Genomic DNA, 20,057 nt, shown 5'->3' on the forward strand with positions numbered 1-20,057 from the left:
TCCAGCTAGCAGGCAGTTCTTCTTCCTCCCACAAGGTTACCTAGATAAAAGTTCCCAAAAGTAAGGTTTTTGAACAAGCGCCATTTGAGCTGTAGCATTTGCATGAGTCTACAAAGATTGATCATTGCTTATATTTTATTCTAAAGATTGGTCTAACAAAGCTATCCTAACCGTAGCCATTACCCAAACTAGGCAGGATTAAGCTTTTCGCAATCTCAGAACGAAAAAGACCAGCAGGAAAAAACCATATCTGTATCTCTTAAAAGCCGCCAAAGGCGAAAAGCACAGAACACACTGTGTAATACACATAATGCGAAACCATAAAGGTGAAAATTTAAACTAAGTTACAACGTATTAATAATCCCACTCTTATTTAACCTCAGGCTTGAGAATGAAGAAGGGCAGCCGATTATCTCGGAGAAACACAAGGTCACCTGTACCATTGCTCCGGGTAGCACAGGAAGGGCATAATACTGTAGAGGGCGCCCTGGTACTCCACAGGCTCCGTTTGCGGTTAGGTTTTATTTAGACCCCCCTAACCATTCATTCTTAGGCACGGTTAGCTTAAAGCCACATGAATTAGGGGTCACCTGTTAGGTGGACTTTTACCATCGGAACAGGCAGTCCGTAGTGTTAATTCTTAGCCAATTGAAACAACCGCTACCGACACTACGCGGCTATCTAGGCTGATCGGGAAAAGGAAGTTAACATTGATGATTATCAGGTATCAGAAGGCCGGCTCCAGAGGCACGTTCCCCGCCATTTGGGAGATTTGTGCCATCGCCATATTTGAGCCTATTTAATCATCTACCCGATGGGAGAGGAAAGGGAAGGGAAAGATGGGAGGAAATAGAAGTGGGGTCCCTTGAAGAGGGAAGATCGCATAAGCGAATTGAGAGCATGTAGCTCCATACCACAATGGGTTCGAGCAGCGCCCTAAAAAGGGCACTGCTAAACGCAAGAGCGTAAAGAGAGCCTATAGCTCATTACCACAACGGGTTAAAAATAACAGAATGTCCTGAAGATTCAGGCTTCTGAATTCAGTTTCATTTTATATGCGTTTACCAAGTAATTGGAATCGCATTTGCGCAAAAACTGGACAGTTGCATATCAGGTGATACGAAGTTCCATAATCGGAGTCACAGCTATCACACACAAATGAGTCAACACGCTGAATATTTGTCATGTGATAGTTGAGTCGGCAGTGGCCTGTCAACGCTCTGACCAAAAGACTGCAATTCTGCTTTAACAGATTTGTTAAACACTTCGCCACCCTTGAAGATGGCTCAGTAATGTACAATTTTGTTTGACGACACGACTCCAAACTATTCCAATATTGCTTGTGCTGAGTTGCCGCCCAAGAATTAATCTGAAGCTTCACCCAGCACTTCGAAGTTGGAATAGGCGGCTCAGGGCCAATGGAGTCATGCGATGCTCCATCGCGAGCTAGCTCATCAGCCAATTAATTTCCAGCGATGGAAGAATGGCCAGGTACCCATACAAGGTTTACAGAGTTGACTGAATTCAGTTCCTCAATTTGAGTTCGACATGCGATAACAAGCTTGTGAGATCACTCGAAGCAAGGACAATTGTGTCCCAACTCACCGGAATTGGAAACATCCGAATCAGTAGGATTTCCAATGGACGGAGAGAATCCATGGAATTTGGTCACAACCAATTCCCAGTGTATGTAGCGATGATCAGATAATGATTCATCATCGGATACATACCAATTTGTCAACTTGTGACTGATTCTGTTCGAGCTAAGCATTATGTCTAACACATCTTCTCTAGCATATACCATGAAGGTTGGGCGATTCCCTAAAATAAGTAATCCAAGATTAGAACTACTTAAGCACTTTATCAGACTGGTGCTTCTCAAATTTATAGCTGAACTTCTCCAGATGATGTGATGAATATTAGCATCACTGCCCACAATCAGCAGAAGGCCTCTTCATAGGCAGTGAACGACAACTCGTTTGAAATCATCCATTGGGGATGGTTCATCATGTGGTAAATACACCACACAACGAAAGACGTATTTCCTATTGAGGTCACCAACAGAAATATCAATTGTGACAGCACATACATTTCTGGTTGTTAACTCAGAAATGAGTGTAGCAACGATAGCGCTATTTACGAGCACGCATGCACGAGGCATGTCACGCGAGTTTGCCATTTCATGTTTCCGAAAGTAGCAAAAATTGGGTCCACAAGGTTACCTAGATAAAAGATCACAAAAATAAGGTTTTTGAACTAGCGCCATTTGAGCTGTAGCATTTGCATGAATCTATAAAGATTGATCATTGCTGATATTTTATGCTGAAGATTGGTCTAACAAAGCTATCCTAACCGTAGCCACTACCCAAACTAGGCAGGATTAAGCTTTTCGCAATCTCAGAACAAAAAAGACCAGCAGCGAAAAAACCATATCGGTATCTCTTAAAAGTCGACAAAGGCGAAAAGCACAGAACACACTGTGTAACACATAATGCGAAACCATAGAGGTGAAAATTTTAACTAAGTTGCAACGTATTAATAATCCCACTCTTATTTAGCCTCAGGCTTGAGACTTAAGAAGGGCAGCCGATTATCTCGGAGAAACACAAGGTCACCTGCACCATTGCTCCGGATAGCACAGGAAGGGCATAATACTGTAGAGGGCCCCCTGGTACTCCACAGGCTCCGTTTGCGGTTGGGTTTTATTTAGACCCTCCTAACCATTCATTCTTAGGCACGGTAAGCTTAAAGCCGCATGAATTAGGGGTTAGGTGGACTTTTACCACCGGAACAGGCAGTCCGTAGGGTTAATTCTTAGCCAATTGAAACAACCGCTACCGACACTACGCGGCTATCTAGGCTGATTGGGAAAAGGAAGTTAACATTGTTGATTAATTCCTGACGTGCCCAATCAGCCTTTATGCCAGATCTTTGCATTGCAATGTTGAACGGTACATTATTAAGTGTTTAACAAACTAATTAGGCTGACCCGTGCAACGCTAGATGGTCCAAACAAGTATTCAAATTCGAATTCAAGAGGTTAATCCAACTTCTCCAGTAAGTCTTTTCTTGTAGATGAGGCATATGAGGCTACAACCGATGGACATTTCTTCGTGTCCTCATACTTAAAGCAACAGCATCGCGTGAGAGTTGCGCTCATTCATTAATTAATGAAATCACTACTACCACAGGCAGAGAATCCACCAGGTGACCCGTCGGCGTATAGACATATCTATACGATGGGCCAGTTGTTGGAGAAGTTGATCCTCAGCGGGCTAGTACCGTTTATGGAAGGTACGGACGGCCTATCCAACAACCAGTTTATATTCAGAAAATGTAAATCTACTCTGGACGCTGATGTGGCAATCGAGCATAAAAGGAACTACATCTTTTACTGCGTGCTTGTCATTCTGGAAGTGAAGAGTGCGTTCAAAAGCGCAAGCTGGGAAGCGATAGCTCACGCACTTCATCGCCTCAAGGTACCGGTGCGGTTGTGTAAGCTTTTAGAAAGCTATTTTGATGGTAGGATTCTACTGCATGACACAGAAGAGGGGCAGAAAAACGTTCGAATTGCCGCGGGAGTTCCTCAAGGTTCAATTCTGGGCCCGCTGTTTTGGAATCGATAACGTACTTGGGCTGCCTCTTCCGACGGGTAATAAAATTGTTGGCTTCGCCGACGAAATAACCCTAGAGGTCTATGATGAATCAATGGAGGAAGTAGTCTGACAGCTGCGCACTATATTTCCATAGTTGAGGAATGGATGAAGTCAAGGAAACTAGGACTGGCCCGTCACAAGACTGAGGTGGTGATGGTGGTCAACAACCGCAAGTCCGAGCAACTGGCGCTTATTTCGGTAGGTGATTGCACCATAGAGTCCAAGCAAACCCCTAGGCATCTTGGGGTAATGATCGATGCCAAGCTCAGCTTCGCCTAGTCACGTTGAATATTCCTGTAAAAGGGCATTTACGGTTATAGCGGCGCTTTCGAGAATGATGTCTAACAGCTCTGCTGTAATTGTCAGCAAACGCAAGCTCATGGCAAGCGTGGCGCTATCCATGCTAAAAGGTATGGAGGACCAATCTGGTCAAAAGCGCTTAGAACGAGCAGAAAACTAAAGCGGTTGGAAAGCACGTACAGGATCATGTGCTTAAGAGTAGCAAGCGCATACCGAACGGTATCAAAAGAATTGTGATGTTTTCGGCCTTAGCAGTCTAAGTAGCAGCAAAAACAATTTCGCATCTACATCCGACGGTTTCGGTAATATATTTTACCTTTTTCAAGGACTCTAAAATTTAAACAAATAATACGTTTTACATGAAAGTTGCTTTTTGTGTATCCCTACTTACAGAAGCTTGTTTCTTTGTACAGAATTAGTATTGCACTACATATGATTGTCCTCATGCTAAGATGGCGCTCACTTCGGCTATTGATATGGAAAGCGATAATTATATAAATTTGCAATTTTAGGTGAGACTTTTTAACTTACTGCATGTGTGCCGATAATTTTGTGACACACTGTATCGTAGGCGGTGTGCTTTAAGTATAGTAACTTAAGCTTTCAACTATAATTTCGATGCTTTTGTCTACGTTTTAACTTGCTTGACAGCCTACGCGATTATTTAGCTAACTTTATGTGTTTAGTTGTGTGAGTGAACGATGGGGTTGTTTGCAGCGGTATTTGTTAGTGTGTTCGTGTTGTGAGCTATCTCTTCATCTCTGTTTTCATTTTCATTTCGTGTTTTGTTAATCTTTCTTATTTCGTTCAAGATACCGGCATAGATGGAGTGGAGACCATCGATATCGGTTCTTCTGTTTATGCTGTTTTTGTCGTTTGCTATGTGGCACATTTCGAGGAATTGTAGTGTACGTGTATTTTTATGTCTGTCTAACACTTTTACCTTTTTCAGGTCGAAACGGTGTTGTTTGATAATGCTGTGGTTCATCAGTGCGGTTCGTTCTCCTAGTATTGCTATCTGTGGATCATCGATGTTTACGCCTTGCTCGAGAAGTTTATCCATCTTGTTGTAGTGTGATTGATGTCCTTCTATCCTCGTTTTTAGGCGGTTTGTCGTCATCCCCACATATGAGGCGCTGCAGTTTTGGCATGGAATGGTGTATATCACGTTCGTTTGATGATCGAGAGGTACAGCATCTTTGACCCTGGTGAACATATCGTTGACTGTTTTGATGTTGTATTTGGCAAGTCGTATGTTTCCATATTCCTGCTTAAGGACCCTATCTAATTTTGAAGATAGGTGAGGTATGAACGGTATGCTTCGGTAGGTATATTGCAGGTTCTCCAGCTGTGTTTGACTGCAGTCGTTTCTGCTTTCATTCATCCTGTTGGCAATTCTATGACGGAGTGCTTTGGGGTAATCATTGATTTTAAGCTGTTCATCAATGATTTTGACCTTGGCTTGATCATCCAAATCGGTGGAGAGTAAATATACGCGTTTGGCAAGATTTGTGGCCATGTTAAGCTTTTGGCTCATGGGGTGGTATGATAGATAGTTCAGAAATCTTCCGCTTGCAATGGGTTTCTGATACCATTGAGTTTTTACCGTTTGGTTGTTCTGTCTAATGAGAAGCATGTCCAAGAAGGGTAATTTGTTGTCTACTTCCAGTTCATAGGTGAACTGGATGTGGATGTCATAGCTGTTAAATGTTTCTAGCACATGTTGTAATTTATTAAGTGGTATGGCTGTTATTAGATCGTCCACGAATTTTCGTAGGAACGGTAGAGGGATTTCGAGCATACGAACTACCGTGTCTAATAAAGTTTCCATTACCCAGTCGGCAATCGACGGTGAAAGAGGGTTACCCATGGCTGTACCGAAGACTTGAAGGTAGTGTTGTCCATCGAATCTGAAGTAACTCGCATCAATGCAGAACTCCATGATTTCGAGGAACAGGTCCAAGCTTATATTTGTGTTTGGCCTAATTTCGTCCCACCTCATGATCACGCTGTTTATCACCAAAGACTTTGGTATCGACGTAAACAGTGCTTTGACATCCAACGATATTAGCACATGATCGTCGGGTAGGGTGATGCCGTTTATAAATTGGCAAAATGTGAACGAGTCCTTAATGTTGTAGGAGCTTACCAAAGATTGCTGAATTATTCGTCCGACGTATTTGGACAACTCGTAAGACGGAGACGTCATATTTGGCACAACCGGTCTCAACGGTAGTCCCGGTTTGTGAGCCTTTGGCTGTCCGTAGATTCGTGGGCAAACTGCGTTGTATTTGGTGAGTTGCCTAGCTGTTCGATCATCAATGAGGTTCAAGTTCCGTAGTCGTCTTTCCAAGTTGTTGTTTTGCCGCTCATATTTGGGTGTTGGATCGCGCGTGATCGGACAGTAAGTTTCACGATCTTGAAGTAGCTCGAGCATCTTCTGCTTATAGTCGTCTGCTTCCATAAGGACGGTTTTGTTTCCTTTATCGGACTTTATAACGACGACGTTTGGATTTTCTTGTAGAAATTTGCGAGTGGTTATCTCAGCCTGCTTGCAGAATCGGGAAACCGGTTCAAGCTGCGATCCTTGGTTGTGGCTTTTGTGGATGTGATTCATTATTACGTTTGCCACCGCGCATCTATTCCTATCTTGTATGTCGGAGTCCTGGTTTGACATCAGAACTTGTTCGACATCTGCCATCAGATGGTAGAAAGGAACACGATCTGATCTGGTGATTGGGAGAGCAAACTTTGGACCAAGACTGAGTAGTAGTTCTGTTTCAGGTGGGACGTCTACCTCAGTACCGTTGTGAATGGCTTTAGGATTGCTTGTAGGCATTACATCGCCAACGGTTCGTTGGATGTTGCGTGTAATGATGTTCTCGAATTTTTTCTTCGTCCTAGCGGTCCTCGCTTGAGTATGACGAATAATTCAGCAATCTTTGGTAAGCTCCTACAACATTAAGGACTCGTTCACATTTTGCCAATTTATAAACGGCATCACCCTACCCGACGATCATGTGCTAATATCGTTGGATGTCAAAGCACTGTTTACGTCGATACCAAAGTCTTTGGTGATAAACAGCGTGATCATGAGGTGGGACGAAATTAGGCCAAACACAAATATAAGCTTGGACCTGTTCCTCGAAATCATGGAGTTCTGCATTGATGCGAGTTACTTCAGATTCGATGGACAACACTACCTTCAAGTCTTCGGTACAGCCATGGGTAACCCTCTTTCACCGTCGATTGCCGACTGGGTAATGGAAACTTTATTAGACACGGTAGTTCGTATGCTCGAAATCCCTCTACCGTTCCTACGAAAATTCGTGGACGATCTAATAACAGCCATACCACTTAATAAATTACAACATGTGCTAGAAACATTTAACAGCTATGACATCCACATCCAGTTCACCTATGAACTGGAAGTAGACAACAAATTACCCTTCTTGGACATGCTTCTCATTAGACAGAACAACCAAACGGTAAAAACTCAATGGTATCAGAAACCCATTGCAAGCGGAAGATTTCTGAACTATCTATCATACCACCCCATGAGCCAAAAGCTTAACATGGCCACAAATCTTGCCAAACGCGTATATTTACTCTCCACCGATTTGGATGATCAAGCCAAGGTCAAAATCATTGATGAACAGCTTAAAATCAATGATTACCCCAAAGCACTCCGTCATAGAATTGCCAACAGGATGAATGAAAGCAGAAACGACTGCAGTCAAACACAGCTGGAGAACCTGCAATATACCTACCGAAGCATACCGTTCATACCTCACCTATCTTCAAAATTAGATAGGGTCCTTAAGCAGGAATATGGAAACATACGACTTGCCAAATACAACATCAAAACAGTCAACGATATGTTCACCAGGGTCAAAGATGCTGTACCTCTCGATCATCAAACGAACGTGATATACACCATTCCATGCCAAAACTGCAGCGCCTCATATGTGGGGATGACGACAAACCGCCTAAAAACGAGGATAGAAGGACATCAATCACACTACAACAAGATGGATAAACTTCTCGAGCAAGGCGTAAACATCGATGATCCACAGATAGCAATACTAGGAGAACGAACCGCACTGATGAACCACAGCATTACCAAACAACACCGTTTCGACCTGAAAAAGGTAAAAGTGTTAGACAGGCATAAAAATACACGTACACTACAATTCCTCGAAATGTGCCACATAGCAAACGACAAAAACAGCATAAACAGAAGAACCGATATCGATGGTCTCCACTCCATCTATGCCGTATCTTGAACGAAATAAGAAAGATTAACAAAACACGAAATGAAAATGAAAACAGAGATGAAGAGATAGCTCACAACACGAACACACTAACAAATACCGCTGCAAACAACCCCATCGTTCACTCACACAACTAAACACATAAAGTTAGCTAAATAATCGCGTAGGCTGTCAAGCAAGTTAAAACGTAGACAAAAACATCGAAATTATAGTTGAAAGCTTAAGTTACTATACTTAAAGCACACCGCCTACGATACAGTGTGTCACAAAATTATCGGCACACATGCAGTAAGTTAAAAAGTCTCACCTAAAATTGCAAATTTATATAATTATCGCTTTCCATATCAATAGCCGAAGTGAGCGCCATCTTAGCATGAGGACAATCATATGTAGTGCAATACTAATTCTGTACAAAGAAACAAGCTTCTGTAAGTAGGGATACACAAAAAGCAACTTTCATGTAAAACGTATTATTTGTTTAAATTTTAGAGTCCTTGAAAAAGGTAAAATATATTACCGAAACCGTCGGATGTAGATGCGAAATTGTTTTTGCAGCTACTTAGACTGCTAAGGCCGAAAACATCACAATTCCGGATCAAACTACAGTCGTTAAGCTTCCACCTGTCGGTATCTAAAGAGGCCGTGTGCATCCTAGTCGGGATGACGCTCATCGGGCTCATCATCAAGGAAGATGTTTAATGCTTCAACCAAAGAGGTACCAGAGAAGTCCGCGACACGTATAAAGAGGAAACGCTCAGAAGTTGGCAGCAGGAATGGGATAACTCCACTAAGAGTAGATGGACCCATCGGCTAATACCAAATGTGTCAGATTGGTATGGAAGAAACCATGGGGAAGTGAACTTTCACCTGACGCAGTTACTGTCAGCACATGGTTGCTAGACAGTACCTGCATAGGTTCGGGCACTCAGAATCTCCTGCGTGTTCAATTGTGCTGGTGTGGAGGAGACAGCGGAGCATTTCGTATTCGATTGCCCCCATCTCATTGTTGTGAGAGGTCGCATGCTCGCTACATGCGGAGGAGACACGTCCCCCGACAATATAATCGAAACAGAGTTGTTATTAGTCGCCGGTTTGACTGACTATTAAGGACGGTGACGAAAAATAGAAAGTTTCCGTCACTACCTCAGCTTAGCGCAATCAACGACGCTTAACTACCAGCAACCAAGCACCTCGTCGCGACGAAAAATTTTTGCCGTTTCTCTCTATCTGTGTTTTTGTTGAACACGTTCAGTTTGAATAGAAAGGCAGACGATTAATCGGTGCCAATTGAATGGCCGACCAAATAATGAGATCGAAAAAAAGATCAGCGCGTTTCCGGACAAAACACTTTCAGATTATCGGTAGCACGCGCCTACCAGCAAGGCTAACGCAACTTCTTGAGAATGTCCTTGCCCAATTGGTAACACAAGCCACCTTGTTGGCAAGTAGTTCGTAGCTCAGACTCTCTTTGTCTGCAATTGTGCGCTCGGTGACGATTGGAAGCTTATGTTGGTTCAGTGCGGAGGTGTGATGCGAAGAGTGACGAAAAACATCACTGGAGGACTTTTTGCGGCTTTGTTTCTTCGTGGTGTCCTTGTCAGTCATTGAAGACAAAGAAAATGACGATCTTTTACGCACTGAATTTTTTTTTTCAATTTTTCGTCATCGGTCAGTGACGAAACCGATAGTTACCAAACCCTGATCGAAAGAATGTGTGCGGATGCCGAGTGCTGGAATGTAGCAACTACGGCTGTCACTCACATTATGTTAGAATTGCAGCGCCTATGGCGCGCAGACCAAGAGTTGGCTGCAGATGATTAGCCCTGCCGAGGCTGGTCTCTTGTAACATTGTTTAACTCGGCTAGGAGAAGCAGTTTGCCTAGGCTACTTCTGCTACACGTGTTGTGCTGTATGTACTGACCCCTCCTCGAAGAAATACCGTTAGAAAGGTTCTGGGGAGATAAGGGTCTGAGGCCAAGGGTAATGTCGATGCACTGTACACCACTCGAGCAGTTCAAAAAGAATTGCTCAAGTACAGTGCATGGGCTGGTTTTAGCGGGTCGTCGTTGGTGCGTCATCCTCACACTCCCTGAGTTACCTGCTCAGGGGGTCTGTTTGCAGACTTGTAAAAAACAAAAAAAAAAGAGTGTACCGAGGCGGGCGTCGGTACCGTACATCGTTGATGACGGATAGTTTTGGGCGCTGTTTTTCTGACGAAGAAGTGCCGTCCATCGATCAAAACATAGTCGATTTGCGATTCTGTCTGCTGAGGTGATCTCCAGTTGTACCGATACGGGAGGCTGTGCTGGTAATAGGTACTACGAATGGCTATTCCTGTGTTGATGTGTTTTTACGGTTGGCTTGTAGGGCCAACCCCCTAGATATCCGGAGGACCATTCCCCCTAAAAGTTAGGGGGGCCATAGTGCACATAGTGTTTAGCTTAGAATCCTTCTCTGGCACTCGATGAGCAGCCGCCCCTGTCATGGGGAACAGACGCTCTTGTAAGCCGCTCCTAACATGGAGTACAGACGCTCCAGTTTTGCAGAAGCAACCACTCCCCCCTTCCCTGTCACAAGGTGGCCACCTAACCGGGAAAAGCGGAAAAAGACAGGAATTTGAATTCATCGTGAAAAAGACGGTAAAAACCGGGCATTTTAGATGATCACCGGGAGAATAATTTTGAATGAACCTCTTCAAGCTCTAAATCAACAAACCACCAAAAATAAGTAGATATAGTTGATGATATTTCCATTAAGCATCTGTAAACTTGGATAAAATTTTAGAAATAGTCTACCTCTATTGCTACCATAAAACAATCTTCAGTTACTAAATAATAAATCAATAAATCCAAATATTCTTGACAACAATGCTTTATTTATAAGAGTTTCTAATGTGTCATAAGTTATCCAATCGACTAAAAATTGAATAAGTAAGGTGGAATACATGATACAACATGTGTGGCCTTGTTTCATTCTTACCTTAAACTTATTTGCTTTAGTGTGAACTCTTCTGTGGTGACCGCGTCCATCCATTTTGGATCGGCCGAAATTCTTCCGCTTCTGGTCCGGGAACTATTTGCGCGTCAAGCGTCCGATCGTCGCAAAATCTGACTATAGAATGCCTCTCTAATAGCGTGAGACCACGACAAACCAATTTCAGATTGGATTCCGCTCTCTTTCTCTTTCTCGGTGTATCTCTCTCTCTCTTCTTCCAGAATCGAAGCTTCTCAGCCTTTGCTTCGCTTTTTTATGAGTATGAAATTTCTCTCGAATAATTTCATTTCTCAATTACTGTGTTGCCAGTGATGCTTGCATTTTATAACATAATACAGTTACGCAAATATCTCAGACAATGCAACAATCTGAGTCAATAATTATTATTTATTATAAGAATAACATTTTACTACCGCTTTAATTTAACCTCTATAATAACTTTTTAATTTTCCATATTATGGATCCGACAGAAAATCTGTCCCACACGCGCGTTCCGATTTGGTGGGCGCGCGACAATATATGATCGCTTCTGATCACTACATCTCATTCCACCTGTACTCTAACAAAAAATTTCATTAGAGCATCTTTAACGGGGGCGACTATTTGGGTGATTAAAATGATCACCCCCAGAGTTGTCATTTTAGTTTAGTCACTCATTCTCACACCGGTGGCTACCATATTTAGTAACTCGTTACCGTACCGGTCGTTGCTTTTTGGGTTAACATATGAGTTGTGAAAATAATGGTGATCAATTCAGGTTGGGAATTTTTGTAACTCTGCTGGAATATCTATTATATTCTGGTGCGGAATTATTAGAATTCCATCGGAAATTTTTGAGATTGTTTATGAATCCAACTGGATGCTAATTTGATTGGAACCCTTGCCAATTCTACCGGAATCCTTGTAAATCCTACAAGAAATATTGCAAATTTGACCGTAATTATTATGAATCTGACTGGAATCCTTGGGATTCCGACTGGAATTCCAGTCAGAATCCCGAGGACTCTAATCTGAATCCCGAGGATTCCAGCCGGAATCCCTAAGATTCCAGCCAAAATCCCGAGGATTCCAGACGATATCCCAAGGATTCCAGCCGGAATCCCGAGGATTCCAGTCGGACTTCCAAGGATTCCAGTCGGATTCCCAAGGATTCCAGTCGGAATTCGGAGGATTCCAGTCGAAATTCGGAGGATTCCAGACGGTATTCTTATCAAAATCTCTTTCCAATTCCAGTCAGAATCCCGAGGATTCCAGCCGAAATCCCAAGGATTCCAGACGATATCCCAAGGATTCCAGCCGGAATCCCGAGGATTCCAGTCGGACTTCCAAGGATTCCAGTCGGAATCCCAAGGATTCTAGTCGGAATTCGGAGGTTTCTAGTCGGAATTATAAGGATTCCAGTCGGAATTCAAAGGATTCCAGTCGGAATTCGGAGGATTCCAGTCGGAATCCCAAGGATTCTAGTCGGAATCCCAAGAATTCCAGTCGGAATCCCAAGGATTCCAGTCGGAATTCGGAGGTTTCTAGTCGGAATTCTAAGGATTCCAGTCGGAATTCCAAGGATTCCAGTCGGAATTCGGAGGATTCCAGTCGGAATCCCAAGGATTCTAGTCGGAATCCCAAAAATTCCAGTCGGAATCCCAAGGATTCCAGTCGGTATTTTTATCAAAATCTCTTTCCATTCCAGTCAGAATCCCGAGGATTCCAGTCGGAATTCGGAGGTTTCTAGTCGGAATTCTAAGGATTCCAGTCGGAATTCCAAGGATTCCAGTCGGAATTCGGAGGATTCCAGTCGGAATCCCAAGGATTCTAGTCGGAATCCCAAAAATTCCAGTCGGAATCCCAAGGATTCCAGTCGGTATTTTTATCAAAATCTCTTTCCATTCCAGTCAGAATCCCGAGGATTCCAGCCGAAATCCCGAGGATTCCAGTCGAAATCCCGAGGATTCCAGGCGGAATCCCGTGGATTCCAGTCGGAATTCTAAGGATTCCAGTCGGAATCCCAAAATCCCATAATACTCCGAAATCGATAAATTCTTACGAGGATTTTCGAATATTTCATAAACTTCTATCGGATTTCCAATAACTGCATCAGATTCCTAGTATTCTTATCAAAATCTTGAAGGTTTACCCGAATTCCCAAAATTTTGAAATTTCTATTTCATGCGCATCATGCATGCATCATCATGATTTCCAAAACTTCAACCAGAATTTCATATCCCACACCGTATGCTTGAATTCAAATCGAATAGCAGCGCAACTATCGCGCTGCTAAATTTGCTCACCCGATGCTTTCCGAAGGCAGCGCTGTCATTTTGCTACCCCGGTTAGCAGCGCCCGGTACGGATCAGCGTAATGATACTGCGCTATGTAATTTAGTTTAGTCGCGCACCGTTACGGCTGCTCTTAAAGACGCATTAAAAAAATATAATAATGAACAAAAGGTTTTCCGTGTAAATCATGAACCGTCATTGAGTGACAATGTGATGGTCACGCTCACGCATCGCAGCGTGTGTGCGCGTGTGACGCACAACTGACAGCTTTCGCATCTTCCATCGAATTGGACGTTTCGCATTTTACGGAAAAAACACTTGCGATTAGTCAACAGAAACATTTAAATTTTCTTAATTTCTGCTACGAAAAAAAGTATTTATCTGCATAAAGGACGAAGGAGGTAAACCGCCGCAAAGAATCCAGTATGCATCGATTAGGAAGCTGTTTCACGTCGCTCAGTATCAGCCAGGAAATTAGCGACTCGATTCCTTGTACTGCTCAAGCCGCCAAACGAAATTCATGCAGAACGAAACTATCATGAAGAGAGTATGCCAACAAAATTTGTTAAATGTGATCAACCAAATACCAACAATTACCGTTATTGTAAGGAACATCGTACTTTCTTGCGGTGGGAAGAAAAATTAAGGTAACGAGGGGTTTTGTACTCACTGAAATTCACTTTTTATTTCTAATTATACCTTAATCGTCTTTTCTCAGAAGAACACATTGTATACGTACTTGTCATCGAACCGTGCCGGTTTCTTGATATCGCGCCTTACCCTCAACTTTTTCGCTGGTGATCCAATTGAATTTCTCTCTTGCTCTTCCTGCTCGGTATTTGCTTCCAACGAATTGCGACCAGGCATATCCTCGTTATCCTCCAAAGATAGCTCACTACTTCCAAAATTTCCGTTGTTGTTCCCGTCGTTCAAAGCTACCGGTGAGGGTGCAATTTTGACGTCCTGGATATTCCGTGCATACTGAACTCCACCTTTGCTGATTATGACCACTTTTGCCCCACTTCTCGCTACTACTCTGAATCTCTCTGGTGCGAAGGTGGGATCTGTTTTGCCTTTTCTATATTGAGCGAGCAACACAATATCCCCTACGTTAATAGCAGAATCTCTGGCATGATGAATTCTATCCGCATATTTAGTGCTCGTCAGCTTAGCCTCAGCGTCTCGTTCTCGCACTTCTGTTCGGTCAAGCTCTTTCGATTTCGATGGACCCCATAGACTAGGGAACGTACCGCGGTACCTCCATCCTACGAGAAGTTCGAATGGTGTGATGCCGAGTCTTGCGTGTGGGACGAGGTTATTGTGATTGTGTACGTATTTTTGTAGCGCTTCTCGCCAGTTTCCTCCTTCTATTCTTGAAGCCGCCAAGGCCTTGATAATCCCTTGGTTTTGGCGCTCTACAATCCCATTGGTTTGTGGGCACAACGGGATCGACTTTCTCACCTTCACTCCTTTGTCCTCCCAAAACGAAATGAAGTTCGAGCTTTGAAAGGGTGGGCCATTGTCGCTCTGAATGACAAGCGGGTAACCCCAGGTTTTGAATATTTCACAAAGCGCTGCGTTCGTACATTCTGCATTAATGGATCTCATTTCAATAACCGAAATATGTCGTGAGTAAGTATCAACGGTAACTAGAAATTCTCCAGAACCGTAGTTTGGCATTGAAAGGAAATCTATTTGAAGACTTCCCAGGGTCCCTCTGGCAAGGTCCTGCTAGATAATGGTTCACGGATGACATGAATCTTGACTCTTCCAGGTTAGCTAGTGATGCTGTCGGTCGCTGAGTACTCGAGGGACCTACGGCTTGAACGAATTCGCTGCTGCTACCTTCACTCTCGGATGGAGCATGATTAGGTGCTTGGACGGCTTCTTTTTCTTCGAGAGACCTTAGTTGCTGCTGAAGTTGCTCAATAAGCGCTTTACCTGCTTCAACCTCCTGCGTTAGAGCTCTGACTTGTGCACTCTGCTCTTCTGACGTAGAGTCAAGAGAGCTTCCTTCCGAGTTTTCTTCGTAGTTGATTGGAGCATACGGAATTGTATGCTTCGCTTTGAACTTTTTCGACGGTTTTTTGCTGTAAATCGAATTGAAATTTTGCAATTAGAAAAGCAATCGTATAACACTAAGCGAGTTAACTGCTGTTTCTAATGATCTATGTCATATGAGCCATTATAACTTTTCAAAGTCAAGCAACCAATTAAGCCCAAGCTAGCTTTCTACGCTGCTTCTTCGCTGTGTTGAGAATTATCGATTAAAATTAGCTATCGTGCATAAAGCCTTTCCATGCTTTCACGTTATGAACCAAATATTAGATGGAAAATACCACTTGATACGCGTGAACCCTATATTACAAGGAACAGAATTATAGTCTTTAAAAGACACTTATATGATTTTCTAAATAGAGTATTTCCAATCAACATTCAAATATTCGAACTTCTCAATTGACTTACATTACCATAGCAAACATACATCTGTATTTCATCTCATGCCATTCGCGAGTCAGAGTTTTTTTTTTTCTTTTTTTTTTTTGTTCCATGGCCATTCGGCCATTGACGATAACTGCCGGCGCTTGATTATTTACAAGCCACACAATGTTATGCCAATATGAGGTTTCAGAGGCGCCTACCGGCCATTTTCTATGAGTATATCCCAAACATTTGACCAATTGATTTTGTAAAAAATATGTTACTGATTGTTTAAATTACTAGCCTATTTTCTTTTCAAAATGGCTATCATATCTGCTCATGCTTGACCATCCGCAAGTCCAAAATTTTTTTGCTGAAATTTCCCTTCTCAGGAACTTATCATCCAATTCATTTTATTTTCTATTTCAATCTTTTACAAAAGCTTGACCTTTCGCAAGCCGCATTATTTCAGAAAGTTTGATCAGGTAAATATTATTAAACAGATTTTTGTGTAACTAGCACATTTCCGTTTCAAAATGGCTACCATATCTGCTCACGCCTGGCCATCCGCAAGCTCAAATTATATATATATATATATATATTGTTTTTACTGAAATTGCACCTCACGGGAACTTATCATCCAATTTATTTTATCTGTTATCTCAATCTTTTTAGGAGCTTGACCTTGCGCAAGCACTATTGTTTCAGAGAGTTAGATTATGTTAAAAATAGTTAACAGATTGTATGTGTCACTAGCACATTTTCTTTTCAAAATGGCTACCATATCTGCTTATGCTTGACCATCCGCAAGCTCACAATTTGTGCTGTAATTTCACTGCACCGGAACTTATCATCCATTCTCTTTAACTTCTATCTCAATCTTTTACAGATGCTTGACCTTTCGCAAGCTTCAATATTTTAGAAACTTAAAATTTGCAGGCACCTACCGGCCATTTTCTAATTGTCATTTAGGGTCAAGATTAAATATTTAATCTGATCCCAGCGTGTTCCAAAATGGCTACCATCTTGCCGAAAAAAATCCATTTTCCGCTGGCGCCTGTCGGCCACACGGTATGCATAAAACCATTAATTTCCATTTCGTTGAAATACTCACCTATCTACTGCGCCATTGTGGTGACCGCGTCCATCCATTTTGGATCGGCCGAAATTCTTCCGCTTCTGGTCCGGGAACTATTTGCGCGTCAAGCGTCCGATCGTCGCAAAATCTGACTATAGAATGCCTCTCTAATAGCGTGAGACCACGACAAACCAATTTCAGATTAGATTCCGCTCTCTTTCTCTTTCTCGGTGTATCTCTCTCTCTCTTCTTCCAGAATCGAAGCTTCTCAGCCTTTGCTTCGCTTTTTTATGAGTATGAAATTTCTCTCGAATAATTTCATTTCTCAATTACTGTGTTGCCAGTGATGCTTGCATTTTATAACATAATACAGTTACGCAAATATCTCAGACAATGCAACAATCTGAGTCAATAATTATTATTTATTATAAGAATAACATTTTACTACCGCTTTAATTTAACCTCTATAATAACTTTTTAATTTTCCATATTATGGATCCGACAGAAAATCTGTCCCACACGCGCGTTCCGATTTGGTGGGCGCGCGACAATATAGGATCGCTTCTGATCACTACATCATATATATACATCTATAAACAAGTTTGATTGCTCTTCTGCTCTTGTAAATGGTTTATCGTAGTATAGTGAACAGTGTCAGTTTTTCAAATTTATAATAAAAAGAAGCATATAAAATTCATTTCAATTATCAGTAAGCGATATTTATTTTGTAACAATGCAATTAACAAAAAAATAGTTCGTTATATTTAATAAAAACTTAACAATACGTAATTAACTTCTCCAGTTGAAGTTGTTTTATAAAAAAGTTGAATAAAAATCCACCCGAGATGAAAAATCTTAACAACGCAACCGCTCCAGGTTTAAAAAACTATTTCAAACACTAACAAATTCCCATGGGGTACTGAAATGCTGTTCCATAGTAACTGTTGGGATGACAGTCTCGTCATCTAGTAAATCTATCCCCTGAAAGTTTTCTAAATCAATTAAATCTTCATTCAACCATTCAGCTTCAAATTCCTCATCATCACTCTCGAAATTTGCCAAAACCTCTGTTTTAGTTTTAGCGATGATCTTCTTCGGCTTACGTTTCTCTGGTTTATGAACCCCATGGATCTTTCGGTGGGCTTTCAGGAGGGTTGTGGAGGCAAAATAAAGATGACAGTCTGTTCAAATTCGGCTCGTTACTTTATCGGTAACAGATGGACAGTAATGATCATAAGCTAATTCAGAGCAGTCAAAAAGAGCTATCGATTGGAACAGATTGGCGAATTTCACATTACATTCCGATTTCGTTTCGACTGATCCATCCGTAATATCAACTACATCAATTTGAGGTTCATATGTTAGAGGAAGTGGAGCTGGCAGAAATCTGTTAACGAAATAAGTGTGGTGACCGCGTCCATCCATTTTGGATCGGCCGAAATTCTTCCGCTTCTGGTCCGGGAACTATTTGCGCGTCAAGCGTCCGATCGTCGCAAAATCTGACTATAGAATGCCTCTCTAATAGCGTGAGACCACGACAAACCAATTTCAGATTGGATTCCGCTCTCTTTCTCTTTCTCGGTGTATCTCTCTCTCTCTTCTTCCAGAATCGAAGCTTCTCAGCCTTTGCTTCGCTTTTTTATGAGTATGAAATTTCTCTCGAATAATTTCATTTCTCAATTACTGTGTTGCCAGTGATGCTTGCATTTTATAACATAATACAGTTACGCAAATATCTCAGACAATGCAACAATCTGAGTCAATAATTATTATTTATTATAAGAATAACATTTTACTACCGCTTTAATTTAACCTCTATAATAACTTTTTAATTTTCCATATTATGGATCCGACAGAAAATCTGTCCCACACGCGCGTTCCGATTTGGTGGGCGCGCGACAATATATGATCGCTTCTGATCACTACATCTTCATTATTATGAAGAGCAAAAAATCGAAAGATTAGAAATTGAATACTTCAAATAGGGTAGTAAGATGCACGAAACGAGCATATCTATCTATGTAAATAAAAATGAAATGATGTTTGTATGAAGAAAGAGAAGTAAAGGAGTGTAAGTTTTAGAAACCTAGTTTTGAGAAAATCGACTTTTAAGTTTTTTCAACAATTTTCCACTCCATTAAATAAGAGCCAAGAACAAGCCAATCTTCTACGAATAATAGTGTTTTTCCAATTGGACGGAAAAATCACCTAAAAATACCGTTGAAAAGCTTGAAGTAGATTTTTTTAGTACCTATGTTCAATTAAAAAACTGATTAAAGGATCCTCTTTTTTTGCGTTGAGGGGCCTATTAAAAACCTGGAAAATATCAAAAAATAAAACCGGGAAAAAAAGCGGAAATTTAAAAATGGATATTTGGTGGCCACCCTGCTGTCAGCATACGACCAAAGTTCCCACCGGGATTGGTTTCCCGATCTTCCCTAAGGTTGCTCGTACCCCGGCCTGTACCACGAGGAGGAAGGGATAGGAGTTGCTGGGCAGGAGGCTAAGGACCACACAACGGGGTCTATTTTATTCCTTCAGGTAGGTGAAGTACCAATGGTACGCCATGCCCAGCATTTACCAACCCAACAGTTTCAGACATATAAAATGCATCAAAGCCGTTTGCCATACAAAATGGTCAACTTCAGATAGCTATATATCCATCGTTTCTCGAACGATTCTTTTCATTTTTCTATTACGAACTACAAATAACCTCAATTTTTGATAAAAAATGAAAAAGTTGCGTTAAAAAAATTGCTTTAAAAGTTACAGATAGGTTGAATTTTGACAAAAAATGCACCAAGACAAAAAACAATCTAGCAGAAAAACTATGCGTCGAATCAACATTTTGTCATAGGGCATTTTTTCAAATTTCAACCATCTGTAACTTTTAATTCAATTGTTTTCAAACAACTATTTCAATAGCTATCAATATCAAGTTAGAGTTGCACTCGTTATACTTAACTGATTCATAGAAATTGTGGAATATAGTTGAGTAAGTAATGGGACCCACACTATCTAAGATATCCCGTTTTACGGTAGGGTAGAACCACCGGTTTTG

At 41.7% G+C, this 20,057-nt stretch overlaps 1 protein-coding gene across 2 annotated transcripts in view; it reads left to right on the forward strand.

The window, feature by feature from the left end:
• Positions 1-20,057, forward strand: part of LOC5571168 (zinc finger protein 2 homolog) — a 51,513-nt gene that overhangs the window by 6,140 nt on the left and 25,316 nt on the right. The window lies entirely within an intron of this gene.

Source organism: Aedes aegypti, chromosome 3, assembly GCF_002204515.2.
Source record: "Aedes aegypti strain LVP_AGWG chromosome 3, AaegL5.0 Primary Assembly, whole genome shotgun sequence".
In the NCBI taxonomy this organism is placed as follows: Eukaryota; Metazoa; Arthropoda; class Insecta; order Diptera; family Culicidae; genus Aedes; species Aedes aegypti.